The 22,063-nt window shown below is 40.9% G+C and overlaps 1 long non-coding RNA gene across 1 annotated transcript in view; it reads left to right on the top strand.

Annotated features, from left to right (window-relative positions):
* The window catches only part of LOC127675299 (uncharacterized), a 45,310-nt gene that overhangs the window by 8,872 nt on the left and 14,375 nt on the right, over window positions 1-22,063 (top strand). The window contains exon 3 of the long non-coding RNA XR_007975470.1: window positions 15,587-15,799. This is a non-coding gene — a long non-coding RNA (uncharacterized LOC127675299). The remainder of the gene's footprint in view (window positions 1-15,586; window positions 15,800-22,063) is intronic.

The raw sequence follows: 22,063 nt of genomic DNA, 5'->3' as shown, positions 1-22,063 counted from the left end.
GTTATACTTAGCAAACTTCCCAGGGAAGAGACTTCTTTTGAGACAACAAGGTGAGCAAGAAAAATGTTTTGGGGGCTTGGCTCTTGCTTGCCACAGCCTAGGAGCTCCCCCTTATTCCATACCCAAGCTAAAATTGACTCCCCCCCCCCACTATTTTCCACCAGGAAGCAGTACTTTTACTCGTAGATGGACCCAAGCAATAGCCAGAGCCCTGTGCACAGAGCCATGCTTAAACTAGATTTTCTAGGCCAGCTCTATTTCACCCTCACTCTCAATGTGTTGAACAAGTGACAACAAAGAAAGCTATGCAGAACGACAGACAAGATGCTGTGTGGTGATGAGCTGGGTCATATTAATGATGGGAAGTGCCTTGCTTACATTTCACAAAGCTCATTCAGAAGTCAACCTGCCCTCCAGGGACCCACTTTATCGAGACAGTCCCCACTCTCCAAAATTCTACAACTCCCCAAAGAGCAGCACTAGCTGAGGACTGAGTGTTGAAATACATGAACCACAACAACTTTGAAGAAGTGAAATTATTCCATCAAGATTTTGCCTAAGAGTCTAGGTTTGGTATCTGTGGAGCAGAATTTATGCAACTATTTCCTGCCCTGTCTGTGCATTTATGAGTGGAAACAGGTAGTGAAGATCGCCTGTCCATGGAAGAAAGGATAATAGACCCCTTTACATTAAAATGGGGGTGGTGGTAGCTTTTGGGTCTTGAATCTCATCCCTGTCATTCACTGGCTGGACTCAGTAAACTTTAATGTATTTACTTTAACTTATGAGAAAAAGATTGTAAAGGTTGTAAGAACATTATACTGGAGAAAAAGGTTGTAAAGAACATTATACTGGACTTACCTTAAAATAAAGCAGTTGATAAATTAGGGAATTTCATAGGGTTATTTAAGGTCTAGGATACTTAAAAAGGAGAATGAAGTTTACTATTTGAACAATTCATAGGGTTATTTAAGGTCTATGAGACCCTATAAAGGAGAATGACGTTTCCTATTTGAACAATTAAATGAATCAGGCACTTAGAAATTGCTTTTGCTAAAATGCATTTGGGTCTGTAGGATGAAAGCCTGACATCTTTGCCTTCGTTTTGAGTCTGTCTATTACTTTCATTTTAACAGAAGGTACAAAAATAAAGTCCAAACCTGGAGTCAACTTGGATTTCTGGAAGTATAAAGCCTCACAGGATAGACATATGCCCAGATGAGGATGATACACCCATGGCTCAGGACTAGAAGTGATCATCTTGAAGGAACCAGATGGATCTGTTCAAGCAATGACAGCTCTGAGGTCTTTGGACAATATTGCAGAACTAGGATTGAAACAATGATCAACCAGAGCCCACCTTGGTCAGGACTGCATTGTGTAGGTCTATCTTAACTCAATTCCTTTTATATGTAAGCCTAAAGCTCATGTCAATACCACAAAGATGGACAGGAGATGGCAGGATCCTTTTATTAGTTTCTCTTCCCACTGTGGTCACATTGAATCTCTCTCTCTCTCTCTCTCTCTCTCTCTCTCTCTCTCTCTCTCTCTCCCTCTCTCCCTCTCTCTCTCTCTCTCTCTCTCTCTCTCTCTCTCTCTCTCTCTCTCTCTCTCTCTCTCTCTCTGCTTTCCACCATTACCCATCTCTTTAATTGGTGTGATGGGGACAGGTAACTGAGCCTAAGTTTTGGAGAGCTGCTAGAGCCCAGACTTTTATCTTTAAAACTCTGGACTCTGGTTATATAAACAGCCCTGAATTTTCCCAGTACGGATCTTATGAAGCCTTTATTAGTATAAATGAATAGTGTTAAAATGATTCATTTATGGGCTCAAGCTAATATGAGTCTTTTGGGATGAGTAGGTGGTATGATGCTAGTGGTGGTGAGGGAATAGGAGCATGGAGCTGTTAATTGCCTTACTGAAGGGCTCTTGCCAACAGCAAGCCTGAAGAAGAATTATAAACACCGGGTGTGTTTCCTGATAATTTCAGGATGCAGCTGCTGATGCAGAACTGACATTTTCCTCTGTTTTGTTTTGTCCCACAGTATGAGCCTCAAGGTTGTTGGAGTAGACTTATTCCTATATATTTTATGTGCCTGGGTTGAATTTGGATCTTTCAAAGGCAGTCCATGTCTCTTTGAGATCTGATCATAATCATTGGCATCATACCTTGGAGACCAAGTAAAGGTCACACATGCAGTCACTCGGTGTTTGATCTTCCCTGTGTCTCCAGACAAGGCAAGGCCAAGAAAGCTTGTCTGAGTGATCTGAACAGTTCAGATAAACTGGATGGATATGACCTTCTCTGGGGTTCTTGACAACTGTGAATAAATGCTGACCCAGGCAGCATGCATTGTAGAGCTAGAATTGAGACAATGATCAACCAGACCCCACTTTGATCAGGACTGCATTATACAAGCCTCTCTTAACTCTAATTCCTTTTCTTTTTAAGGTTTATTTATTTATCATGTGTGTACACTGTAGCTGTCTTCAAATACTCCAGAAGAGGGAGTCAGTTCTCCTTATGGATGGTTGTGAGCCACCATGTGGTTGCTGGGATTTGAACTCATGACCTCTGGAAGAGCAGTCAGTGCTCTTAACCACTGAGCCATCTCTCCAGCCCCTCTAATTCTTTTTCTACATAAGCCTAAAGCTTATATAAGCCAGTCATCATTCTTGTCTTGCTAGACATCTTCAATAATAAGCTTCAGAATCCCAGACTGTCTGGTATCCTTGGAGCAGTTTCTACTCAGGAGACGTTTTAGGGCCCTGTTTAGACGTCTACTTCCTGCTTACAAGTACTTCACAGCAGACAACGGAGTGTTTGTTGCAAAGTACAAATACAACAAATTCAAATTTTTCTTAGGACCTACCCCTAAGTAGCATCAGTGGAGGATGAAAGAAGGGGAGATGAAGGAGGATGATGAAGACAGCAAGATGACCCTACACAATGTCATAGTTCATGTTCCTTGTAAAGAAGGTATATGTGCATTTGTGATTTGGTGTCCAACTTGAAAAGCAACCAGTAATCACATTTTACTGTAGCTAAATTCTAAAGCTTAAATGCTCTGTACTGAGTAAAAGTCACAAATTGAGACTCTCTTGTTTACTTTCTTATACACAGATTATTTTTAGTTGGAGCAATTTTCTTCCATTGTCATTCTGTCCTCTACATTTCAGATGGTCAGTTGTTTACCGCAATCAACTAACTACTCAGTTGCTGCTCAACTGGCTTTAGCCCATGGAACCTTAAGGCTGTATCTGCAGTGTTTCCATCCCAAATAGTCAATAATTCAATGCTATGGCAAGGGCACATTTCTCAACTGTTGAAGAGATGGAACATACCTTCAGATTGATAAATTAGAGTACATGGTAGGAGAGGGACCACTGTGATGTTTAAAGGAATTGAATAGGAGACATGGTAAGTTGACAGTGGAAATACTGTTTTGAATTTCCCCAGAGATGTTGTCTTTCCATTAAATTATTATTTCATATGGAATTTACTGTCAATTTAGGCCTCAAATTCTGTGGTTGCTTAATGAAAGCTTCCCAACCCAATCACCTTGATGTTGACTTGTCCCACCTGACACAGAGGACTGTAATTTGGAGGTTAGCTGGTGTCTATATATTGTTGGTGTCTGGGTTCTGCCTATGAGGATTTATTGTGGTCCCTGCCTTTTCTCAGCTGGTTCTTCAACTCAGCTTTTGTTACTGGATGCAGTTTGTAAAGCAGTGTAACAAGGTTTTCCTGCATAGTACTAGGCCTCAATTGCTCCTACTGGGGAACCTCAAGGATAATATACATAAAACAATGTATCCAGGTGATGCTGGGTAGGACTAGATCTCATTGGGGAACCTCAATGAGAAAATACAAGGCTGAATGTTGGGGTTGGGGATGACAATGTAGTTAAGTTGGCAGAGGATTTGCCTAGAATGCAGGAAGCCCTGGGTTAACTCTACCTCTGTATAAACCCAGTATAGTGGTGTACAACTGTAATCCAAACAATAAGGAAGTAGATTAAGGAACATCAGACATTCAAGATCATTTTCAGCTATATGTCAAATTTGGGGTCATCCTGTGCTTCATGAAACCTTTTTTTTTTTAAATCAATGGGTGGGGGGCCACGGAGATAGTTCAGCCAGTAGAGTGCTTACCTAGCAAGCTCAACGACCTCACCTTGATTTCCAGAACCTATTTAAAAGGACATGAGTAGAGTGGCATTGGTTTGATGTCCTAGCACTGGAGAGATAGAGACAGGTGTTCCCTGGGATTCACTGGCCAGCCAGCCTATCTAGCCTATCTGGTCAGTTTCAAGTCTGTGAGAGACCCTGTCTCAAAAAAGGTAGATGATACTTGAGGATTTTCTCTGGCGTCCTCATGCATGCCTATGTGCATTGCATGCAAGCAAGCACACAGGCACACATGCACGCACACATGCGTATACTCACCGGCTCTCACCATCTTTTAGTTCTGTGACAAGTCATGTAGTACCTGTTTTATTGAGAAAGGCATTGGAAACTAGGCTTTCTGGGAAATCCCTGGATTTTCTCCATCTGACTATATAAGTATGTATTTTAACTGGGTATTTCTTTCAGCTGTGTTAGTTGTCTGTAGACTTCACAGGTTTCTGGAGGACAAGCTGCTACTTTCCTCAGTTAGTTTAACTATAGGTTGTTTCTTATTTAGATATGTGTGTGCTCTTATTTTAGAAGCTGCTCATAGAAGAACTAAAGTGGAGACCCTAGGGATATTCTTTTTCAGTCCAAACCATCTCCACTATATAACATTGTCCGTAGGAAATACACAAAGTATTTCTGATGACATCAGGCTTGTGTTTCAGGAGATTAGTCTTGTGGTATTTCATCACGAATAGAGTTTAACTTTAGAACAGAAAATAAGGATTGGGAAAGGAGACCTTGAAAATGAATGATGGAAAATGGTCCTTTCCATCCAGCCCTTGGCTGGGTCAATAGTTGTCTATGTTCCTCTGTTTATCATTTGTTCTCTGAAGCTGAGTGGTCTGCTTGGCTCAGCGATGCAGCATTCCACCAGCTGGTCTTATGCCAAGCACAAGGCAAGTAGCAAATATAGATTTGTTGAATTACTGTTAGAATGAGTAAATCCTGAAAATGTTGACCAGAATATAGTTAAATAAATAGCCTTGATTTCTGTCTCAGTTAGGGTTCCAACTGCTGTGATAAAACATCACAATCAAAAAGCAACTTGGGGAGAAGATTGATTTCAGCCTGTATTTCCACATCACAGTCCATCATCCAAGGAAATCAGGGCAGGAACACAAGCAGAGCAGGGACCTGAAGCAGAAGCCATAGAGGAGTACTGTTTACTGGTTTGTTTCCCCTGGCTTGTTTAGCCCGAGTTCTTATCACCCAGGACCATTTGTGTAGGGGTAGTAGCACTCTCTGTGAGCTGAGCCTGCCCATGTCAATCATTAGTTAAAAAATGCCCCGCTGGTTGCCCACAAGGCAATCTAGTTGGGATATTTTCTCAACTGAGGTTTCCTCTTCCCAAAGGACTTTGGCTTGTGCCAAGTTGACAAAACACAAGCCAGTACAGTTTTGAAGCTTTCCCCCCCCCCACTCTCATTCCCATTATTCTCTAGATACAAAGTTTTGTACAGAAGATATGGCTTAGCTTGTCAACCGATTTTAATGGGCTAATATTTGCACTCTATTTCTAGTGCATTCTCCATGACTGCTTGGAAATGACTTGGTTTTGCTTTTCAATGAGTCGTGATGGGACAAGCTTTCCAAAAAAAGGACACAATGGTACCTTGAAACAAAAAGGAGAGAAACTCCAATGTTTGGACAACCTTCCTTCTTTCCTTCCCAATCATAAAGACTGCATCTAATGCTCATGTCCTGAAACAAAAGTCTACCTAGGGTCACTAGCATCTCACCTGGGACTGCTTCCTTCTGGAAGTGGTTGGTGCAGAGAGGCTTGGAGGGTATTCTCTAGATAGTATACTATGTCTGCCTGTGCCTTGGCTACTTCAGCTCTAGAGTTGTTCTTTAGAACAGAACAAGTATATTCTTGCTAAATAGTGTAACTCATTCAAGCCCTGAGATTGAATCTCCATTTGAGACTTTTTTATCTCACTCCTAACCTTGCCCGTGGCTCACTGTGGAGGGTGGGCCATGCCTCTAGAGACTTCCCACATTCTGTTGTTAAACAGCTGTTTCCAGAGGCCTGTTATCCTCACACCCACACAAGTCTGAAAATAGCAGCTCCATCCCTCTCTGTACAGTCTGTGCTTTCAAAGGTACAGTTTGCTCAGTTCCGCCTTTCATTTGCCTTCAGTTCAGTTTCTCTTGCTTATAAGCTATTTTCAAAGCTTACCATGGCAAACAATGGGGAAAATAGAACTATATGCATCTCTAATAGATGCAAATCAGAGAAACGACCAGCTTTATTAACAGTCGCTTTTTCCAAAAGCGTAGGCTCTTCCAGCGTGAAGGAAGTGGTTTTGTTCATTTGGTGTCTGTAGCAGAGATGTTCCAGGCTCAAAATGGCACCTGGTTGCTGTGGCATATTCTTTCTCTGACTTATGCTTTTCAAAGCTTCTTTCATCGATCCTTTTAACACTTTATCTTCTTTTTTAAAAATGCAATAAAATGTATATAATATAAAATTAACAATTTAAAAGTGAGCAATTTAGTGGCATTTATAGTGACTGAAATGTTATAAAATCACTACTTTACAATTCTAGTTGTAAAACATGGTCATTACCCCAATGCAATACCCATGTTTATTTAAAAAGTCAGTCCATGTTCCGCCCTTCCCCCATCTCCTTCCCTGAGCACTCGTTCTTGTTTTTGCTTCCATGATTTTACACATGTTACTTAGTTATTTTACATAAAAGAATCACATGTGATGCCTTTGGTCTGGTTTCATTCATGTTGCATAAGAAACTTCAAGGTTCATCATGTTGTAGTATGTATTAGTATTTTGTTCTTTAAGATAGCTAAGTGCTATTCTGGTGTTTGTATACAAACCATATGTTCGCCTATTCGTATATCAATGGTCATTTGGGTTGCTTTTAGTATTTATATTGTAAAGACCTTTGAATATAAACAATGGTGTAAAATGAGCCTTTTTTTGTTTTTCCTTGGGTACATACTGTATTCATTTGTTTTCTGTGGCTGTGATAAAATATCATGACAAAAGCAACTTAGGGAAGAAGTTGCATATAGTTCCAAAGGGGATACAATACATTGTGATGGAGAAGGTGTGGCAGCAGGATCAGACTTCATCCACACACACTCGAAGCAGAGAGGGAGAGAACAGGTGGTGGGACCAGGCTATGACATTGCAAAGCCCACCCCACTGAGCCACTGCATCTAGCAAGGTTCTACCTCCTAAAGGTTTCACAACCTTCCCAAACAGCAACACCAATTAGGGACCAAATGTTCAAACACATGAGCCTTGGAGGACATTTCATATTGAAACCACAACATATACTTATATGTTGTATATGTATATACCACACGTACTGAGGATTGTGTCTAATTCTTCTGTTGCCCTTGACCAAGGTAACTTATAGAAAGCTTTATTAGATTTATGGTTCTAGGAGAATAAGAATACATCATGGCAGGGAGGCATGGAAATGGAGGCATGGAAATAAGCAGCAAGCCTAGTGGCTGCAGATTACTTATATCTTGAACCATAAGCACAGAACAGAGAAAGCAACTGGGAATGGTGTGGGCTTTTAAACTCTTAAAACCTGCCTCCAGTGACATACTTCCTTTAACAATGACATACCTCCTAAGCTTCCCAAATAGCGCTGCAAACTGAGGAGTAAGTATTCAAATATGTGATCCAATGGGGGAACATTGATTGTGTGTGTGAGTGTGGTATATATGGATGTACATGTCTGCATGTATGCTCAGAAGCTGAAGGAGATTACTGGGTGACTTTTAAAAACATCATTCTATGCCTTATCAATTTGATTCAGTGTTCCTCTGTGAAGATGCAGTTTACACTTTTCTTTTGGCTAGGCTTGCATATAGTAAACTCCAGAGTTCCTCTGTTTCTCTAAATGGTTGCTTTACGGAGATGTGTAGGATGTATGGCTTGATATGTAGGTGTTGGGATCTGAACTCTGGTCCTCATGCTTGAGAGCAAGTGCTCTTAACCTTGAGCCACCTATCCAGCCTCCATTTTACTTTCTTTAATTAAAAATCTTATTATTTTATTGTGTGGGTGTTTTTACCTGAATGCATGTCTGTGTGTGCCTGATGCCCACAGAGACTGGAAGAGGGTGTCAGGTCTCCTGGAAGTGGAGCTGTAGGCAGTTGTGAGGCACCATGTAGGTGTTGGGAATTCAACACGGGTCCCTTAGAAAAACAGTGAGTGTTATTACCCACTGAGGCATCTCTCCAACCCCAGTTTTCATTCTTAGCAGTGATACATAAAGTGTCCTCATCCTCATAGGCTCTTATTATTTTCATCCTTTGATTATAGCCATCCTTGTGTGTTTGAAGTATGATTTATTATGACTGTGATTAGCATTTCTCTTGTGGTGAATGATTTTGAACATTTCTTTTAAGTGCTAGTTCTGGACAGAAGTTTATTCTACTCACTTGCCCACTTTGATATTGAGTTGTAAAGGTTCCTAAAAATTCTGGGTACTAGACCCTTGTCAAATATATGTTCTGTAAACATCTTATTCCACATTGTAACTCTTGGACACATAAGTGTTTTCACTTTCTTAATAAACGTCTTTTTGATGCAGAAGCTCTGTAGAGCTCAGCATTGCTTTGAACACAAAAGGTTCCTGCTTTAAGCTCTGAGTACTGGGATTCCAGGCATGTGCCTCGACGTCTAGCTGATAAATGTTCCTTGGTGCACCAAAGCTTTTGATGTTGATGACGCCCAGTTTCATTGCTCTTATCTGATATGTAGACATGGAGGTAGAGAGGGAGAGTAAAAAGCTCACTGAAAGTCTAACTCCATCCTTTTAATATTATTAGGCTATTCTGGTCCTGGTGGTCAATTTGCACTTGGAGACCAATTGTATTTTAAACCAGTACACTTTTATATCAGGCTTGCTTACAAATTGTTGTAATGTTAAAATTTTTTTCTACTGAGAATGAAGTTACTCAGCTTTATAGTTAGGCAGAGTGCTTGCCTAACATGTATGAAGCCCTGGGTTGCATTTTTAGCTCTGTGTATGTCAGGCACGGTAGCATTGGAGCTATGGAGAAGAAGGATCAGAAGTTCAAAGTCATCTTGGACTACATAGTGAGTTTGAGGCCAGTCTTGGCTACATAAGGCTCTGTGTCATAAAAGAAAGAAAGGAAAAAAAAATAAAGGAAAGAAAAAGATTTGTTTGCTTGGTTTTTTTTTGTTTATGTTTTTAGAGTAAGAAAGAAGTAGGGGTGGAGTTGGGTGGGTGAGAAGGATCAGGGAGGAGTTGGGGGAAGGGAAATAGTGATCAGAATATACTGTATGAATCTTTTTCAACAAAAGAGAAACTTTTACTGTTATAAATCTACATATTTTTGTCTTATAATGCCACTTACTGATGGAGCTGAGAGTGTGTAGTGGTTTAGAAAGAAGTGGGTAGGTAGTTGTTGCCATCCATGATTGCACCTTCAGCTTACACCTGACTTCGTGACTTTGGACTCGTATGTCCAACTGTCTACATAACATCTGTCGGGGGTGGGGTGGAGGATGTAAAAAGGCATCCCAAATTTAGACCTCTAACCAAAACTTTGCTTTCTAATGGCTCTTTGTATTGCTGTGCACTTTAGGCAGCTTTGTTCTTCCAGTAACTCAGCCCAAACCTATTGGATTCATCCTTGGTTCTTTTCTTTCCTTCTTATTCTACACCCAGATCATCAGCACAGTCTGCTCAGTCAACCAGCAAAATATGAATATCTTAAAAATCGATGATTTTCTTAACTGCCAGGATTGCCAGCCAGTTAAAAACACATCACATATCTAATTCACCCACATTCTTATCACATTGGTTTCCTGTCTCCTACTCCACCCCATTGGTCAGGCTTCTCTAGAGGACTAGAATGAATAAAGTGAATATCTATTACAAAGGGCTTTTATTACATAGGCTGGGTAGTTTAACAATGGCTGCCTCCACTCGGGAGAGGCTGAGAACTCAGAAGCTTCTCAGGTCACCAGGCTGGATGCCTCAGCAATTCCAACCTGGTGCTGAAGGCCTGGAGTATTACCATAGAGCCATACATTTTCAGTACCTCGTGGAAGTCCAAAAGAAGCAGGGTTCTCTGGTGTTAGGGAAGGAATGAAGCAGCAGCAGCAGCAGCAGCACAGATAAACTCACTAATAGAGTCGAAGAACTTGCCAGCAATATGTGAAGGCAATGAATCAAAAAGCGAAGCTTTCCCCATCAGCCTGCCTTTTATCTGGGTTGCCACTGGAAGGCATCACTCACATTTAGGATGGGCCATTCTATTTCAAATAGCCTGATCCACAAAATCCATTTCAGCTGTGCCCAGAGGCTTATCTTTGAGATCATTCCAGGTCCAGTCAAGTTGACGTCTCAAATTTATCATCATGTCCTATTTCCCTTAACAGTGTGTTTGTCACAAAAAGCAAGAAGAATTCGTTCAAAGGGGACCTCAGACCATGCCACATGTGTGTTTAACCCTTTCAGGGACTCTCATCTTACTTGGAGTGAAGACCCAACACGTTTTGCCCTCCTTCCCTGCCATCTGTGCTGACATACCCTTGTCCCCTCCGTGGTCATTCTGCTTTAGCCCCAAGTCATCTGTAGTTTCTCTTTTCTTTCTTCTCTCTTTTTTCTTTAACTTTATCCCTCCTTCTCTCCCTTCTTTCTTCCCTCCCTCTCTCCATTTCTCCTTTGTTTTATCCTTCTTTCATTCATTTCTTTCTGAAATGGGGTTCTCTGTGTAGCCCTGGCCATCCTGAAACTCTAGCCTCAAACTCAGAGATTCACGTGCCTCTGCCTCTTAAGGGCTGGGATTAAAGGCATGTGTCATCACTGCCTAGTAGCGCATCTGCTGTTTCTTGAGGACTCTATTAACTATGTTTCTTCTGCTTGGAACTTTGCCCCTCCTTTGTATAGATTAAATACATCAGAGATTTCTTACTTAAGGCACCAAAATGTGTTGATTTAAATGTATTAGTGGTAAACTCGAGTTATCAATATGCTTCAGTGTGACATTGAGGAAAGAAATCAAAGAGCTTTCCCTTGGAGTAGTTTGACCCAGAGCAAGTCCAGACGTGAATTCTCCACTTCTCTCTGTGTGTGTGTCTTCCACCTCTCCTTATCTTACAGTTTCTGGACTGCCTGTAATCTATTTGTTGTATGAATCTGAACTTGTGTCCCTATGCCTGCCTAAATGCTGTCTGTCTTGTCTAAGTCTGCCCCTAATGAAAGGATTTTGCTCTGTTTTTACTGAATATCACAGAAAAGATCACATTAGGAAGCTATCAGGGATATTTTACAGAAATCTCTAACAGATTTACAAGATATTAAGTTATTTACTCCAACTTATTCTGGAGTACTAAGGAAAGCAAATAGTCATTACAAACATTACTATATTCGTAGTATTTACAATGCTTATGGTGGATATATATTGTATAAAGTTGCTTTCAATCTATTTGCTGTATTTAGTATTTGCTGTCATAAAATACACAAATATATATGTACACACGCATGTACACACACACACACACACACACACACACACACCACTTTCATTACTCTGGGTCAGATGCATAGTAGAGGACATAATTTAAGGTTACAGCTGCACTTTAGGTTATAATAGTTGATTACATGGGAAATGCAAGGCAAGAAGTTTGGTTGTTACATTGTTCTCTTAAAGGCAGGTAAACAAAACACAAAACAGTCCAGGTACAGAGTAGGACAAAAATTAGAACAACAATATCAACCAATCAGACCCCCCAAAGCTCTCAGGGTCTAAACACAAATCAAAGAGTACACAGGGGGTACCCATGGCTCCAGCTGCATATGGAGCACAGGGTTGCCTTATCTGTCATCACTGGGAGGAGAGCTCCTTGGTCCTGTGGAGGCTTGAGGACCCAGGATAGGGGAACACTAGGGAGCTGAGGCAGGAGTGGGTGGATATGTGGGGGAGCATCCTCATAGAGGTAGGGGGAAGGAGGGGAGGGAATAGAGGGTTTGTGGAGGGGAAACTGGGAAGGGGGATAACACTTGAAATGTAAATAAATAACATAACCAATAAAAAATATAAGTCTTAAGTGACTTCATGGTGTATTGTTAAATAGGTCTGGCAAAAGTTCTAGTCTCTTAAAATCTAAGAGATATATTCAAAAATATGTTACCATATTCCTTATAGATGCAAATCTCACCCCTCACTGACCTCAGGACTCTGCTTAAGGCCCACCATGTCCAGAGTCTTATTTGATATTTCTATCTATGAGGGTAATACCTTCTCACCTTCTGCTATCTATGCTCCCCAGTGCTGCTGCCCCAAGTGTTCCTGGTACTTCCTACTTTCGTACAAGACTGAGTTTCATCTAAGTGGCTGAATAAAGATAAATTATGCTTTTCACATACATTTTGTGACTTTCTGTCATCATCAAAAATGAAAGGGACCAGATGCACGGAGGAGGCTTCTGCTTCCTGGGGCTTGTAAGGTCTGCACTGGAGTGCTCCTTCTGAATTACCCAGCTTATTAATTTTTAAGCAGGAGTGCCTCCATTTGTGTGATGTGGTCCATTGTTCTCTTAATGTAACTCCTTAGGGATTGCTCATTATGCATTCACATAATGACTGTAGGACTTAGTAGAAGTTCTTTCAAATTTTCATGTGGCATCCCAGAGAACTAAAATCAAACCTTGAAGCTCACAGGGAATGCCCCTGACTTTGCGATCTCTCAGGCCCTCAGAGTCAGTTTGGTGATTAATGATTCCAATCTACAAGATTCCAGGAACTGAGATCGATTCAAGAGATAGAGTATTCCACGAGAGGGCAATGACTCTTTTTACTTCCCTGTTGTAACATTGTGGGAATTCAGGTGAATGCTTTTCCTATATCACTGCTTTCCTCTTGCTGATTCTTGATGGAGGAGGAAATCAGGCTCCAAGTACAACATCAGTTCCAGACAAGGCTTACATCTTGTTGAATCACTGGTCAACATGGTCCCAAGAACCCTCTCCAAACACATTACAGGCTATTGCCAAGGCTATTGGTTGCTCTCCGCAACCCAATATTAAGGCCTATTGCTAAAGACAACACTTATGGCATGAAACATGGAGAAGTTGAGCTGGTACCCAACTAAAAGCTTTACCCATAGTAAGTAACAGTGCTGGAGGGTGCTCTGCAAACTACTGTTGGAAGAAGGTAAGCATCAGTATCGCCAAGCTCCAAACCTGCAACTTTCAACCATGACCTGCTTGCAGGATGTACTAGTGAAAGAGTGGCACAAATGTTACAAGAGTAATAACCTATTTTTGATTAGATTTAAGGCTCACTCCAGAGAGGGAACCCATACCTGATACTGCTAGTGTGGCTAAGAATATGAGACTAGGTAGATCATGGGCCTATTGGAAAAGTCATTACTATTCTTCTGCTAAAGGAGCACAGCAGAAAAATTATTCCTACTGACATACTGCTATACTCATAGATCTGTGCCTCAACTCACATCAGAGAAACTTGTTTCTTCTTGCCATAGATAATAATTAATAGTGAGACCCATGAATCGACAATGTGCAGAGAATGAGAGACTTGGGAACATTCCTCTCTAAATCGGATTTATTCTTTAAACTTTTCTGCTCAGGGATTAGGGAGCTATGGGGAAGAGAATGTGGAAAGATTTTAAAAAACAGAGGTGATGAATGAATTCAAGGAAACAGTGTCTTCCTGACACATCAGGTCTGATGTACATTGATTTCATAAAGACTATAATAGCATGCTATGTGTCTCCCAGTGTTCTCTACCTTCTATTCCTCTGCCCCTACTTGATCCCTTCCATTTCCACCCCGTCTGCTTCCAGCCCACCAGTGATATATATTCTATTTCCTCTTCCTAGGGAGAGTCATGCATTCCCTGTTTGAGCCTTCCTTGTTAGTTAGCCTCTCTGGGTCTATGCATTGTAGCATGGTTAGTCTTTATTTCACAGCTAATACCCTCTTATAAGTGAGTTTATAACATGTTATCTTTCTTGTCTTATTGGTTTTGTTTGCTTTGTGTGTGTGTGTGTGTGTGTGTGTGTGTGTGTGTGTGTGTGTATAAGAGAGAAAGACACAGACAGAGATAGGGGAGACACAAATTTGGGTAGGTAGGGAGGGGGAGTTGTGGAAAGGAAAACATGCAAAGTATAGTGTGTGAAAAAATAATTAATTCAGGATAATCAGCATGTTACAGGTAAAACACTAAAGAAGTCCAGATGGAAATACTCAAGAATTTGCTGAATATATTATATTCAGCAGATTAAGAAACTAGAACTACAGGATAGGGAGAAGGGTAACAGTTCTTGAGATCTGAGCTTGAGGATCTGGGTTTGAATTCTCAGTACCCACTAGTTGGTCATAGCCACACATGCCTGTAACCCTGGCATTTGGGGTAGAGATAGGCACACACTGAAATCTTGCTGGCCATTCAGTCTAGCCAAATTAGTGAAGTTCAGATTCATTGAAAGATTCTGCCTCAAAGGAATAAGGTGGAGAGTAAGAGATTAAACACACACACACACACACACACACACACACACACACACACACAAATCAAACAAAACCAATAAGACAAGAAAGATAACATGTTATAAACTCACTTATAAGAGAGAGAGAGGGGGAGAGAGAGAGGGAGAGTGAGAGTGAGAGGGAGAGGGAGAGGGAGAGGGAGGGAGGGAGGGAGAGAGAGAGAGAGAGAGAGAGAGAGAGAGAGAGAGAGAGAGAGAGAGAGAGAAAGAGAGTCCAGTAGAGTCTGCTACCTAAGCCTTGGTTTTGGTTCTACAGTTAAACACATGTAGGACTACCATGTAGGGCTATAAGTGACCTTTAGGGTCTCCTATCATATGTGACTAAACTGAAGCATGGCACTTTGAGACTACTTGCCAATGACCACAAAGCCATTCATGGGAGAATCTGGGCTTCCTAACTCCACATTCAACATTTTTCCATCCAGTCACTGAACTGCTGAGGGATTGTCTCTAGAATAAAATGTTATAGTATTTCCATTTTTTTATTGGCATTTACATTTGGGAATCAAAGGCTAGTTCTATGAGAAGATCTTTAATGAAACCGCTGGCCTAATAATACCAGCATACCCATGTTTTCGATGAGCCAACGATGACTCTATTCAACCTTTGTAAGTATGTTGATGTGTGAATGTACAGAGCCTAGAGCTACCCATGGCCTAGCTTTCCAAGGGTGATTGTTGCTTTTAAGAGCAGTGCTTCTCCAAGTGCAGTCCTGGGCCACAATCATTAAAATGAAATGTGAGTGTCTTATCCCAGACTAAGTGAATGAGAATTTTGGAGATGGGATGCAGCAATCCATTTAATGAACATTACTGAGGACTTTGGTACTCATTCAAATTGAAGACATGCACATTTCATTGCTGTTGTTTTTGCCTTTCAGACTACACCTGAGATCCTTCATTCAATCTGCTTCCCGTGTTGTTACCAAGAGCCCATATGTGAAACCTGCTTCCTATAGGATGCTCCTGACCAACCATAGCTGTCTTAGCTGAGCTGTTTCAACTTCTTCTGTCACATATATACATATGGTGGCTGGGGACCAGGGACTGATGAGTGTAGCTTACCAAAGGCTCTTTGCCTGAAGATTGATCAGGTAAGGTTCTACTATACTGTTTCCATTTTAGAGTTTCCGTGGGATTTGGGGAAGTAATGAGGGAAGATGGAAAGGGAATGGGTGAGGGTGAGCCAGCCAACCACTGGGATTCCTCTACAACTCTATCTATCTGTGCTTTCTCCCAAGCCTATTTTCATATCTCCTTACAAATTTCTTCTTCCCTGGTCCAACACAAAGATCACTTGCCCAAGAACCACCAACCTCAGCTCTGCTTCTGGAGAACTTCACCCAGGACAATTAGCAAGTGCACTTCAAAGCTATCCCTTTCATGGGTGTGCATAGCAAGAGTTCTCAGTGAGACGTTCCCCAGCTTTGGATAGCTCATCTCCCACCTTGTTGGATGCCTTACATTGACAGTTCCCACATTCCATCAATAATTTGGAAGGTTTCTATGACAACGTGACATTTAGTTTCATGAACATTGATTTTGGGCAAGAGCAATTCCAGGCAGTAGAAATGAGAAGACATCTGGTCGTTGTTTTAGCCAGTCCAATTGCAAGTGTATGCTACGGTTTGATTTTGTTGAAGTTAGAAAAAAACACACCACTACTAACAGATGATTCAGCACGTTGCTCAGAGCCATCTTTTACATTTGTTTGGCACATATGCAATAGTTAGAGATCTGGCTTCAAGAGGTAGCCCTTCTATAGGAAAGGACCACAAGATGACTAAATGTAAACTCCAAGACACTCACTATGCTCTTCTCAGACCTGCCTTAAGATTATGAAAACGGGATTCCTTTGGAGTTCTTTAGCTTGGAATGGAAACAAAATTCAATGATGAGTCTGTTTCTAGAATGCTCTCCTATGTCCTTGGGCTCTGGAATTCTTGGTTACCACAGAGCTTCAACCAAATGGCCACAAGTAGCAAGTAGGATTCTGCAAGTATGGCACTTGAGACAGCCCCTAAGTAAAATTTATCTCTGGGTTAGCCAGGAGCCATTTTTCTAATATGCTTTCTTTTTCTCTCCTACCTATCCTAACATAGGCTCTACCCAACACAATGGAAATGAATTGTCAGCATCCAGTTGGGAAGGAGTCTTAGGTAGCTTTTTTCATCCCTTTAAGACCACAAAATACAGCTGTATTTTATGAGACCCAATCCTCACAGGAAAGGTGATATGAATGCTACATCTCACGGTCCCAACATTATTGTTCACAAACCTGAAAGTCTCAAATTAGGTGAATTTCCTTTTAGAACTATCTACTTGATATTTCCAGAAAGAAGTATTATAAAGAAAAGGCAATACTTTGGTGGATATACATACACCAAAAGATACAAACATGTGCACACACATACCCCCCACACATGTTTGAGATACTGATCATGTAACCCATATTGACTTCAAACTTGCTGTGCAGCAAAGAATGGCTTTGAACTTCTGATCCTTCTGCCTCCAACCTCCCTATTGCTGGTATTATTGGCATATGCCACCACATTTAATTTATATGGCTCTAGGAATAGAATTCAGGGTTTTCTGCAGGCTAGGCAAATACTCTACCAACTGATCTCCATCCCTAGCTTCATATTGGGTGGTTCTTTTGTTTGTCTTATTTCATTTTGTTTGTCTGTTCATCTGTTTGTTTTTGAGATATGGCTTTACTCTGTAGCCCAAGCTGTCCTGGAATTCACTAGCCTATGCCACCCTTAAACCTATGGTGATTCTGCTGGCCTTAGCCTCTCAAATGCTGGAAGTAAAGATGTGAGCCATCAGTTCCGATTTCACAAAGTATTTAAGAACACTTATTTTAAGCATGAGCTGTTTATTAATTTCTGAATACTCATCATTTTACATTTTACTCTCCCACAGGAGAGAGGAACATTAGATCACATTGTTGCAAGTCCCTCTGAAAAGCTACCTTTGGTAGGAGGCGCATCTATAAGCATCTTTGTTAGTCTTTGACAAAGGGTTTGTAAATAACACCAGCAGCACAGCAGTCACCATTAGTCTATCAGCAATGCAGATGTGCTCTGTGTGAAGACCTGTGCAGGAGTGTGTTTTTAGCTCTCTCTTCTGGGTCAAATTTGCCACCCCAGGACTACAGGCACGTTTTTTCTTAGACAATAAAGCAATCAGGCTGTATTTTCTCTCTTTGAGGATGCCATTAGAAAGTATAGAGTCATATTTTAGGCCTGCCTTTGAAATGGAGCTAGAATATATCTCTCCTACTTATTTTAGTTCATGCATATTTCTACAAGCCCTGGTTTCTCAGTTTTATATATCTAGCTCACCTTAATAAATCTAAGGAATCATGTAGAACCGTGGTTCTCAACCTTCTTAATGCTCTGATCCTTTAATACTCATGTTGTGGCAATTCCCAACCATAAAATTATTTTGTAGCTACTTCATAACTGTAATTTTGCTACTGTTATGAATTTTAAGGTAAATATCTGATATGCAGAATATCTGTCTAATATGTGGCCACAAAAGAGGTCATGACCAACAAGTTGAGAAACACTGTTTTAGAATATTTCCTCCAAATCCACACGGATAGTTTTATAGCATTGATGCTCAACCTTCTTTGTGCTGTGACCCTTTAATACACTTCCTCATGTTGTGGTGAACCCCTAACCATAAAATGATTTTTGTTGCTCTTACTTTATAGTATTAATTTTGCTGCTGTTATGAATCGTAACATAAATATCTGATATGTGACCCTAAAAGTGGTCACAACCCACTGGTTGATCACCTGTGTTTCAGAGCATAAGTGAACTTCGGAGTCTTTCTGCTAGAATTACATGATGAAGCTGTAAATGCTTGTGAGGTTTTGTTGAAACAGGCTCTTGCTCCTTGACTTTAATTTAGCATTTATTTTACTGTGAATCATTGAAAATACTATTGAATCTTACTTTTAAAAAGCCCTCTAACTTGTTTGTGGTGAATGAAAATCACGCCTAACCCCATAAGCTCAGGTATTTGAACACTTGGTCTTCCATTGGTATCAATGAGAATTGTAGGCAAATAGTCCATCTCTAGTTTTCTGATAAATATCTGTACTGGCTGGTTTTGAACTTGACACAAGCTGGAGTTGTCACAGAGAAAGGAGCTTCAGGTCAGGAAATGCCTCCATGAGATCTAGCTGTAAGGCATTTTCTCAATTAGTGATCAAGTGGGGAGGGCCCCTTGTGGGTGGTGCCATCTCTGGGCTGCTAGTCTTGGGTTCTATAAGAGAGCGGGCTGAGCAAGCCAGTAAGAAACATCCCTCCATGGCCTCTGCATCAACTCCTGCTTCCTGACTTGCTTGAGTTCCACTCCTGACTTTCTTTGCTGATGAACAGATGTGTGGAAGTGTAAGCTGAATAAACCCTTTCCTCCCCAACTTGCTTCTTGGTCATGCTATTTTGTGCAGGAATAGAAACCCTGACTAAGACAAAATCCCTACCAGAAGTAGTTAAAGGCCGAGCAAATACGAGGTAGTTTTGATGGTAGAAATATCAAATCTATGGCATTGAACTCTGGAGGGGGATCAGTCAACTCTGTCACAGTAGTTTGAGTATATTGGAGGCTGAAGTCTGAACACTGGTAAATAATACACCAGATCCTTCTTTTTAATGAAAACTTGGCTCACCTGGCAAGCTTATACTTTTCTCCTGACAAGACACAGAAAGCATACTATATGAGAAACATGTTGTAGCCTGACTTATGCCTTGGAATCTAACTACGTGCATTTAATCTCTTTTGTTGTTAATATAGCAAAATACCAAAGCTGGGCTAACTTTTAAAGAAAAGAGACAAATTTAGATCACTGTTTGGGAGGCCGAAAATCCAAACTGCATGGCACAGTATCTTGTGATGCCCCTTCTCTCTAGTTTCATAACTTCTTTTATTTTTTTTTAATTTTAATTTATTTACATTTCAAGTGTTATCCCCTTACCCAGTTTCCCCCTCTTTTGGTAACCCCCCTCTCCTATTCCCCCTCCCCATCCTTCTATGAGGGTATTCCTCTACCCACCACTCCCACCTCTCAGCCCTTGATTCCCCTACACTGGGGCATCTATCAAACCCTCTCCTCCCATTGATATCTGACAAGGCTGTCCTCTGCTACATATACAGCCAGAGTCACAATGTGTACCCCTTGGATGATGGCTTAGTCCTTGGGAGCTTTGGGGAGTCTGGTTGGTTGATATTGTTGTTCTTCCTATGGGGTTGCAAACCCCTTCAGCTTCTTTAGTCCTTTCTCTAATTCCTCTATTGGGGATCCCACGCTCAGTCCAATGGTTGGCTGATTTCAGCTCTGAGTTTGTTGATTTCCCGCCATCTACTCCTCTTGGGTGTATTTGCTTCTTTTCTAGAGCTTTCAGATGCACTGTCCAGCTGCTTCTGTATTTTTGGAGGCACTCAGAGCCACGAGTTTCCCTCTTAGCACTGCTTTCATTGTGTCCCATAAGTTTGGGACACAAATTCCAAAAAGTCTTTGATTTCTTTATTTCTTCCTTGACCAAATTATCATTGAGTAGAGCATTGTTCAACCTCCATGTGTATGTGGGCTTTCTGTTATTTTTGTTGCCATTGAAGACCAGCCTTAGTCCGTAGTGATCTGTAAGGAGACATGGGATTATTTCAATTTTCTTATATCTGTTGAGGTCTGATTTGTGACCGATTAGATGATCAGTTTTGGAGAAGGTACCATGAGGTGCTGAGAAAAAGGTACATTCTTTTGATTTATAATGAAATGTTTTATAGATATCTGTTAAATCTATTTGGTTCATAACTTCTGTTAGTTTCACTGTGTCTCTGTTTAGTTTGTTTTTCCCTGATCTGTTCATTGATGAAAGTGGAGTGTTGAAGTCTCCCACTATTATTGTGTGAGATACAATAATGTGTGCTTTGAGCTTTAGTAAAGTTTATTTTACGAATGTGGGTGCCTTTGTATTTGGAGCACAGATACTCAGGATTGAGAGGTCTTCTTGGTGGATTTTTCCTTCGATGAGTATGAAGTGCCCTTCCTTATCTTTTTTTTAATGACTTTTGGTTGAAAGTCGATTTTATCAAATATTAGAATGGCTATTCCAGCTCGTTTCTTGGGACCATTTGCTTGGAAAATTGTTTTCCAGCCCTTTACTCTGAGGAAGTGTTTGTCTTTGACATTGTGATGCATTTCATGTATGCAGCAAAATGCTGGGTCCTGTTTACATATCCAATCTGTTAGTCTTTTTATTGGGGAGTTGAGTCCACTTATATTAAGAGATATTAAAAAATAGTCATTGTGCTTCCTGTTAATTTTGATGTTATATTTATGTTTGTGTGGCTATCTTCTTTTGGGTTTGTAGAAAGATTACTTTCTTGCTTTTTCTAGGGTGTAGTTTCCCTCTTTGTGCTGGTGTTTTCCATCAATTATCCTTTGTAGGGTTGGATTTGTGGAAAGATATTGTGTAAAATTGATTTTGTCATGGAATAACTTGGTTTCTCCATCTATGGTAATTGAGAATATTGCTGGGTATAGTAGCCTGACATTTGTGTTCTCTTAGGATCTGTATGACATCTGCCTAGGATCTTCTAGCCTTCATAGTTTATGATGAGAAGTCTGGTATAATTCTGATAGGTCTGCCCTTCTATGTTACTCGACTTTTCCCCCTTACTGCTTTTAATATTCTGTCCTTGTTTTGTGCATTTGGTGTTTTGACTATTATGTGATGGGAGGAATTTCTTTTCTGGTCCACTCTATTTGGAGTTCTGTAGGCTTCTTGTATGTTCATGGGCATCTCTTTCTTACCTGTGCTTGCAGGTATGTGGGCTCTCCTGGGAAACCAGCTGTCTCCTAGTGCTATTTGGGTATGGAGCCCTGTGGCACAGGATCAGCTCAGCTGGCGCAGGTGTAGACTGGAAGGCTCCTGTCCCAGGCTGCTCCTAGGTTCCTGTGTTCTGGGGCTTTCAGGCGGGTCCCTCTAAGCAGTAGTGGTGGTTTTACCTGTACTTACAGGCTTGTCAGCACTCCTGGGAGGATAGCTCTCTCCCTGTGCTATTTGTGAATGGATCCCTGTGGCAGAGCTCATCACTTCTTCATGGAAGGTAACTATGGGAGCAACGTGACACTAGTGTCTCATAATCAATTCCACAGACATGAATATGTTTGACCAGATAATCTACCACTTGATTCTACCAGTTAAAATTCTCTTTATTTTCCAATACCACCATTCAGGAGATCAGACCTCTTATCCACAAACCTTTGAGCATCCTTAAACTTCATCTGAACCATAGTCTACCAACATAATATGAAAAGAAAAATATGCTGACACGTGTAC

The sequence above is a fragment of the Apodemus sylvaticus genome, chromosome X (genome assembly GCF_947179515.1).
Source record: "Apodemus sylvaticus chromosome X, mApoSyl1.1, whole genome shotgun sequence".
NCBI classification, from domain to species: domain Eukaryota; kingdom Metazoa; phylum Chordata; class Mammalia; order Rodentia; family Muridae; genus Apodemus; species Apodemus sylvaticus.
The sequence above is the reverse complement of the archived record's forward strand: the minus strand, read 5'-3'. Positions and strand labels throughout refer to the sequence as shown.